Source organism: Triticum aestivum, chromosome 2A, assembly GCF_018294505.1.
Source record: "Triticum aestivum cultivar Chinese Spring chromosome 2A, IWGSC CS RefSeq v2.1, whole genome shotgun sequence".
In the NCBI taxonomy this organism is placed as follows: Eukaryota; Viridiplantae; Streptophyta; class Magnoliopsida; order Poales; family Poaceae; genus Triticum; species Triticum aestivum.
In genome coordinates this window covers 746815681-746823427 of record NC_057797.1, presented here as the reverse complement: position 1 = coordinate 746823427, position 7747 = coordinate 746815681, and the positions used below count along the sequence as shown (strand labels likewise).

At 46.4% G+C, this 7747-nt stretch overlaps 1 pseudogene; it reads left to right on the top strand.

Annotated features, from left to right (window-relative positions):
* Nucleotides 1–845: 845 nt before the first annotated feature.
* Nucleotides 846–3096, top strand: LOC123186388 (protein FAR1-RELATED SEQUENCE 5-like; annotated as a pseudogene).
* The last annotated feature ends 4651 nt before the right edge of the window (nt 3097–7747 follow it).

Here is a 7747-nt window from a genome sequence, read left to right as displayed (position 1 = left end):
GTTGTGGTACACATCTTATTCAACCAAAAAATCTTACTCTCGTGCTTGTTTTTTCTATTACAGGACCTACAACTACAGTGAACAGCGGTGCGGGGACATCTACTGCGGGGACCTCTGAGCGCACGGAAGACGCGTTCCACCAGCCAGCAGACTGTCATGCCGCAAACAATTTCGAGTCAGAGTCAGGAATGGCAATCATTCCAGCAATGCCGACGAGCACCCCTTTGAACACAAGCACTAGCAACACTCGAGTAGATGGAACTGCCGCCGATACTGAAGCGAATGATGAAACTGACGACGACGCACAAGAGGATGAAGATGGTGGGCAATCCGAGATCGTGGTACCTCAGCCACCATACATTGGGCAGAGATTTGGATCGTTCGCAGAAGCAAAGGAATACTACCAGGCATACGCAAAGTTCCATGGATTTGCGGTCAACACCAAGTACCATAGGAAAATTAAGAAAACTAATGAGTACAGCAGAGGTGAGATGAGGTGCCACAAGGCACGGAGGAACAAGAAGGGGAAAGGTGTTGCGCCTGTCATTCCGGAATGAAAGAGAGGCATCATTCTCAAGACGGGGTGCCCTGTCCGGTGTAAGCTAAACGTAGATGGAGCAACATGGGTGGTCAATGAGTATTTTGATGAGCACAACCACAAACTCATAAAGAAGTTCGACCTGGTGAAATTTCTGACCGCCCATAGAGGGTTCACCCCCGTCGAAAGGAAATTCGTAAAGCTGCTACATGATTGTAACGTCGGTCCATCAAGAATGGTACAGATACTATCTCTCATCCACAGCAAAAAGGGGACTCTGAGTAGCATGCCGTACATACTAGCTGACGTCACAAACCTACAGGCCAAGTACCGTAGAGAGAGCAAGTTGGCAGACATAGAGGCCACAATAGCCTACTTCGATGCGAAAGCAAAGGAAGATCCAGATTTCTTCTACAGGATAAGGTTGGACGATGAGGACCGTGTCAGGAACATGTATTGGGTGGATGGTGCTGCAAGGAGAGCCTACAAACATTTCCGAGATTGCATTTCATTCGACGCGACGTACCTCACCAATATGTACAAGATGCCATGCGCTCCGTTCATAGGAATAAATAACCACAATCAGTCGTTGCAGTTCGGATGCGGCCTCGTCCGGAACGAAGACAAAGATGGGTACGTTTGGCTGTTCAAGACCTTCTTGGAGTGCATGGATGGACTTGCTCCGATGAACATAATAACGGACCAAGATTTCAGCATGCGTGCAGGCATAGAGGAGGTCTTTCCGTTGGCGGTGCACAGGCACTGCAGGTGGCACATTATAAAGAAGGCTGAGGAGACGCTAGGACCGTTCTTTGCCGACCGTCCAGAGCTGCACAAGGCATTCGAGCTGTGCGTGGACCACAGCTTGACGGTGGAGGAGTTTGAAAGGAGCTGGATGGCCATGACTGAAACACATCAAGTCCAGGACAACGAGACTCTTGTTAGCCTGTGGGAGAAGCGAATGTACTGGGTGCCGGCCTACTTCATGCAGTGCTTCTTCCCCTTTCTGCAGACTACGCAACGCAGCGAGGGGTTCAATACTGTTTTAAAGCGGTACGTCAGCCCTGGCAACTCATTGCTACAGTTTGCCAAGCAGTACACAGCTTTGCAACAAAAAATTCTAGGATCTGAGCTACAGCAAGAAGCGACCACAGCCCTAAAGCAGCCAAAATTGCTAACGTATTTACCGATGGAGAGGCAAATGAGCAAGATATACACCAACAAGATCTTTAACAAGTAAGTCAGTTGCATTACAGTCTTATTTGCATAAAAAGCACCAAGTCAGTAGGGGCCTTATAGAGTGCAATGCAGTTGCCATGACATGCAGCTGCCATGTTTAATGAAATACTGTTTGCCATGCTTACTCAGATGCAGTTGCCATGTTAAAATGAAAATTTTGTTTTGGCATACTTGCTCGGGTGCATTTCCCTTGTTGAATGAAGTGCAGTTGCCATGTTTTATGCGCTGTGCTTCCATTGGAGCATGTTGGCATGCAAATGCCAATGTCAAAAAATGCTAAAAAAATGTTATATTGGCGACACATATGCTGAAATGCAGTTGCCATGTTTAATGAAATGCATCTGCCCTTTTTTTTGAAATGCAATTGACATGTTTACTCAGCTGTATATGCCATGTTTAATAAAAATGCAGTTGCCATGTTTTATGCAATGTGCTTCCATTGGGGAATATTGGTGTGGAAATGACGATATCCAGTTGAAAATGTACTGCAATTGCCATGTCTGTTGTATTGCAATTGCCATGTATGTTGTAATGCATTTGCCATGTGTAGTGTACTGCATTTGCCGTGTTCAACGTAATATATTTGCCATGTTCAATGAACTATGTTTGCCATGTTCAAACAAAATGTATTTACTATTTCCATGACAACATAAGGGTGTACAAGAAAAAGATCGCACGAAAGTTTAACAGAAAACACACAAAACTTGCAGATTCCAGGAAGAAATAAAGCGTGTCAGCATGTTCATGGCTTTCTGGGTGGACGAACATACGTTCAAGGTGTGTTTATTTTGGGCATGTCAGATTCAGAACCTGAAGACGCGGACAAAGGAAGGAACTACTTCGTCAGAGCCTCGATAGGCGAAGGCGAGTACTACTGCCAATGCTGCAAATTCGAACGGGACGGCATTGTGTGCTGTCACATACTAAAAGTCATGGACATGAACGCTGTGACACGCATGCCCCGCCATTTCATAAGGAGGCGATGGACTTGGGACGCTGACGACGCGTTGGCGCCGCAGACAACACACGCAGTTCTGGCTGTGCATGACGAGAGACCTGAGTCAACCATGGAAGCCGTGAGGCACGTTGTGCTGACAAAGAACTATGCTGAGCTAATTGATGAAGCGTGCAAGAGTGATGACACAGCGAGAGTCACAGAAAAACACAGGAAGGCACTGAAAAGAGAGCTTGATGAGATCAAAAAAAGGAAAGCCGAGGAAGCCTTACACCGGTTCCCCCGCACATCAAGTGTGCCTTCATCCACGGGGCCATCATCTGAAAACTCGGAGATAGGATCTGGAACAGCAAGCACACAAACCCAGGTCAGGAACCCACCCCGTTCCATCACAAAGGGTCGTCCGAGAGAGATAAGGTACAAGTCGGGACTGGAGATTCAAGCAAAACACAAGAAAACGAAGAAAGGGGCGGGCAATCAATGAGCAAAAATTGGGGCGCTGCGACATGGTCCATGTGGACATTTTGTTTTGTACCCCTATACGATGGGATTTTTTTTAATTGGGAGAATGACTCTTGAGGGGGGACAGAAGTAGAAGGAAAATTCATTGAATGGATAAATGCATTTGCCATGTTATGGGTACTTAATCTGCCATGTTATGTGTAGTTAATCTGCCATGCTATTTTATACCAAATATGCCATGCTATTTTATACTAGATAAGTCATGCTATTTTATACGAAATATGCCATGCTACTTTATACTAAATATGCCATGTTAGTTGTACTGAAAATTTCCGGATGCTTTTTGTAATGACTCTGCATGGCATATATCCCCATGACAAATACGATGCGGTTTAGAAGCACATAGTGTGTTGTGTGCAATGTATGGGAAAACAAGTTGGAAAAAAAAGCGTAAACGTGCATAAACCGCAGCAAAGGTTATGGCTACATGATAAACCTACCCAATGCTAGCCGGTGCAATTAGCGATGAAAAAGAACAAGCAAAACAGCCAAAAATGAAAAAATGACGATGACTTTCACTAACCATGTCTGTTGAACTACATTTGCCATCTTTTTTTTGAAAACATCGCAGACGCATTCGAAACAGCAAAAAAGAATGCTAGAAACGACGAAACCACTGTCGTAATGATAAACATAAAAACAGATCTGATGTAACGCCTAAAATAGGTTCACGTCCACACATGTATTACAGAAAACACTAAAAATGTCGCTAACACGCCACCATTACATAGTAGGCTACACGAGGTTGCAGTCATAACGTAGCACACAAAACATAGTTTTCGACAAAGAACAGAGAGATAGTACCTTACATTCCTCAACAACAGAATGTAAGGTGTGTGTCTGGTGTGTAACGCCACGTGATCACTTGTACTTCTTGATGACTTGCTTGACAGCTTCCTCCACGAACTCGCGTGCTCCGGACCGCTTGTTGAAATCTTCATTCGTCAGCCAGTTCCATGTGCAGATTTTTCGGAGCTCAACGACCGTTGCATCTATGATAGCGGGGACAATTCTGCCTTCCCACTTTGCAAAGTATTCCAGCGCGTGAAAGCCACAGTCCGTCCTGCACGAGGAAAAAAAGTTCAGGTGAACACGCAAAAATGGACAGCTGCAGCAAAGATGGACTTCAGTTCAGATGTGTCGACAAAAAGAGGGGGTGGATTGATGTAAAAATGGCACATGAAGGAGCGGGTTAAAAGAAATTACGTGTTCCCTTGCTTCACAGTCGCCACATACTCAGTCGGGAAATGCCTGATCTGGACCTTTGAATGTTCGTAGTGACGGTTCCAAGTCTCTTTGAGGTTCTTGATGAATAATTCGGCATGCGTAGTAAGGTCTGCATCAGCTTCCGAACGGATTGAATCAAGCACCTCGATACGTTGGTTCTTCAGGTCAAGATAGACCGCATAGTGGTGACCACACTTGTCGTGTCGGTCGTGTGGTGCAAGCTCCTGGAACATGGGGAACATGACCTGCATTTAAAAAAGTGAAGAAATGAGATACAAAGTTCACATGAAAGAACAACAGAGGGACAAAAAAATTAGAATCACGTAGAATGTTTGATTATGGGTGGGAGTAGTTGAAAAGAAAGTTACCATCCATTGTATGAACAAAATGAGCCATGTATTTTACTATCAAGTTGCCACATAGTTTGCATGGGGATACAAAAAATCAAGAAGTCAGTGTGCACGGCAATTGTTGCCACATGAAAACTTCTGCCACACAAACACAAGTACAGGTTCTGGCAAAAAACCACGCCATGTGAAAAAACGGTGCAGACAGGAAAGGAGAACTCACATATTTCTTCAGTGTGAGCTTGAAGTCACCGTGTTGTGCAAAATTGTTCCTCGGGATTTTGTGGTGGAAGTCACCATCCCATATTTTGCAGGTCACACTGTAATGCATGATTATCTTGTCGGCGCATACATCGGTGTGATTGTTGATGTAGTCGATCCCGCATGCAACTACATTCGTCGACATTTTTCCATTTGGCCTCACGGACTCAGCAAGATCACCCAGGTCGACGTACATCGCTCCGCACTGAATGACTTTCGTTCTGTCCAACAATGAGCTGTATGAAAATGATATAGCATGGAAGAATCATGCCTACTAAGTAAAAAAATATATGAAAGAACTAAAACGTAAGCGGACCATTTATAAAAAGTACGAAGTAGATAAATGGTAAAAAAGAGCAAGCAAGATGAGAGATTATGGGGTATGGTAATTTACGCTTTCAGCTCCTTCATGTGCTTGCTGTTGGTCCTCGCATTTCCAAAACGCTTGACGATATCGTACAGCTGGGTCTGTTCCTTAGTGGCCCTGAATTCGGGCTCGTAGTCTTCCGCGGGGGGTGGGTGAACTACCCTCTGCTGCCTCACAGGACCAGGGTGACACTCCTAATGGTATCCTCAGATACCGTATCTGCAGGCACATTGGAACTTGATTGCCCTTGCCCTCGTGAGGAACTCCTCTGCAATGCTGTCTCCTCGATCATGCGGTAAACTTCATCAAGTGACGGTGAAATCTCCTCAGGGGTGGCTGCAATGAATATAAAAAAAAGTGGGTTAGGATACATATAAAATCCAAAAACAGATGGATTGTGAGGAAGTAAAGGTCCATGATGTGATATGTAGGTAGAAAAAGTGGGGCAGTTGCCATGGGTGGTCCAACTACAGTCGCTATGACATAGCAAATACAATTGCCATGTAGTTGCACTGTAGTTGCCACCTAGTTGTACTGTAGGTACCATGTCATAGAAACTGCAGTTGCCAATGTTGCGTGTCGGCTCCACTTGCCATGTGAATGTCGTATGAAAAAATGCAGCATGGTAGAAAAAATGCATGTGGCATGATGTGGCAAATCCAGTTGCCATGTGTACTGAACTGTATTTGCCATGTGACAGCAACTACAGTTGCCATGTTGAAATAACTTCAGTTGCCACGTGCTTGCCCAAATGTCAAACGCAGCATGGCAGCAAGAAAAAAACGTAGGTGACATGGTGCATCAAATCCAGTTGCCATGTCGTCACATGGCAGTTGCCGTCACAAGTGAGGACCCCCAAAGAATGCGATTGGGACAAAAGTCAAACTACAAACATGTATACAAGAAAATCGTAAGTGCGTGATGAGTGTACCTTGCACAATTGGCTCTGCGAACTTGACAGCCTTCCTGCCATCGACCATTGGCTGCGCCATCATTGCGGGCATGCCTCCTGGGAAAGCAAAGGCAACTGGTATAGGATCGTGCACCACCGGTTGATCTTGACTGATGCCGAGGCTGAAGCTCGGTGGGGTAAAGGCCATTGGGTGCCTCTCATTCCTACTGGCCGGACCACGAACGACTTTCGGGGCAGAATCCAAGGGTGAAAGATCGACAAACATATCTGAATCGGCCGCTACAAAATGATCGGCCTTATTTGCAGGGCGGGGCGTGTTGTCAGCGGTCTCAGCCGCAGCTTTCATGACAATCTTCTTGTTTGGACTGTAGGGGACACCGACATTGACTGGGAGCCTGGAAGTGCGCAGATTTATGCTGGGGATTTCCGCTGGGGGTGAAGGCGCAGTCTGCTCCGGGCGTTCCTCTGCGTCACTCGTGCCCGGCTTGACACCTGCATCAGTTGTGCTCCGGTCTTGCGGTTTCTCCATCACATTGATTTTTGCAGGTGGCGGGAACAGTGTGGACGCAGGAACATAACCAGATTCGTCTCTCCTGCTCCTAGCTACAGCCGGAGCGTTGGATATGTCTGTTGATTGCTTGCGGGGGCTACGACGCCTATGTGGAAGACCAGCACGCGGAACGGTCGCCTTAGCAGTATCTCCATCGACAGGAGCTGGAGCTGTTGTGCCAGGATTCTCATCTGCAGATGGCATATCCTTGTGAAGTGCCGCCTCAGCCGCTTCTGTCATGGACACAGGTGAGACACCAGGCACGCGCTTGGAATCAGTGTCAAATGAGCGGGAATCTTCCTTGCCTAGGTTGGTCTCGGGAGCATCCACTTCGACGCTTGCTGATGGGGTGGCATGGCTCACAGCAGCATCCTTCATTGCCAGAAGAGTTGGCAATATTTCAGCTGTCCTGGTGGATACCGACTCGTCACTCCCTGATGTACGGATGCCTGTTGTTCTAGCCTGCACATCTGCAGCCGGCGGAGATGGTCGGCCACTTGCATCAGAGTTAGTGGGAGCAGTTGACGGTGCAGCAGCAGTATTGTCGCCTGGCGCCTCATGTACATCTGAGTTGCCACCTGTTGAAAACTTTGAATGCAGGCGTTCGAGTGGGTCTCTACTGATATGCTTGGCCCCGCGCGTAGTAGTCTTCTTCACCCTGCAAAGGAAAAAAAGCACGTGAAAAATGGTATGAAAAAATGGACAAAAAAATATGTTTGCAATGATAGAAGCATTAAAAAACTAAAAACAAGTGGAAAAAGCTGGTAGTTGCCATGTAAGGGGGTCATGAGTTGCCATGTGCCATAGTTAGCAGTTGCCATACAGCAG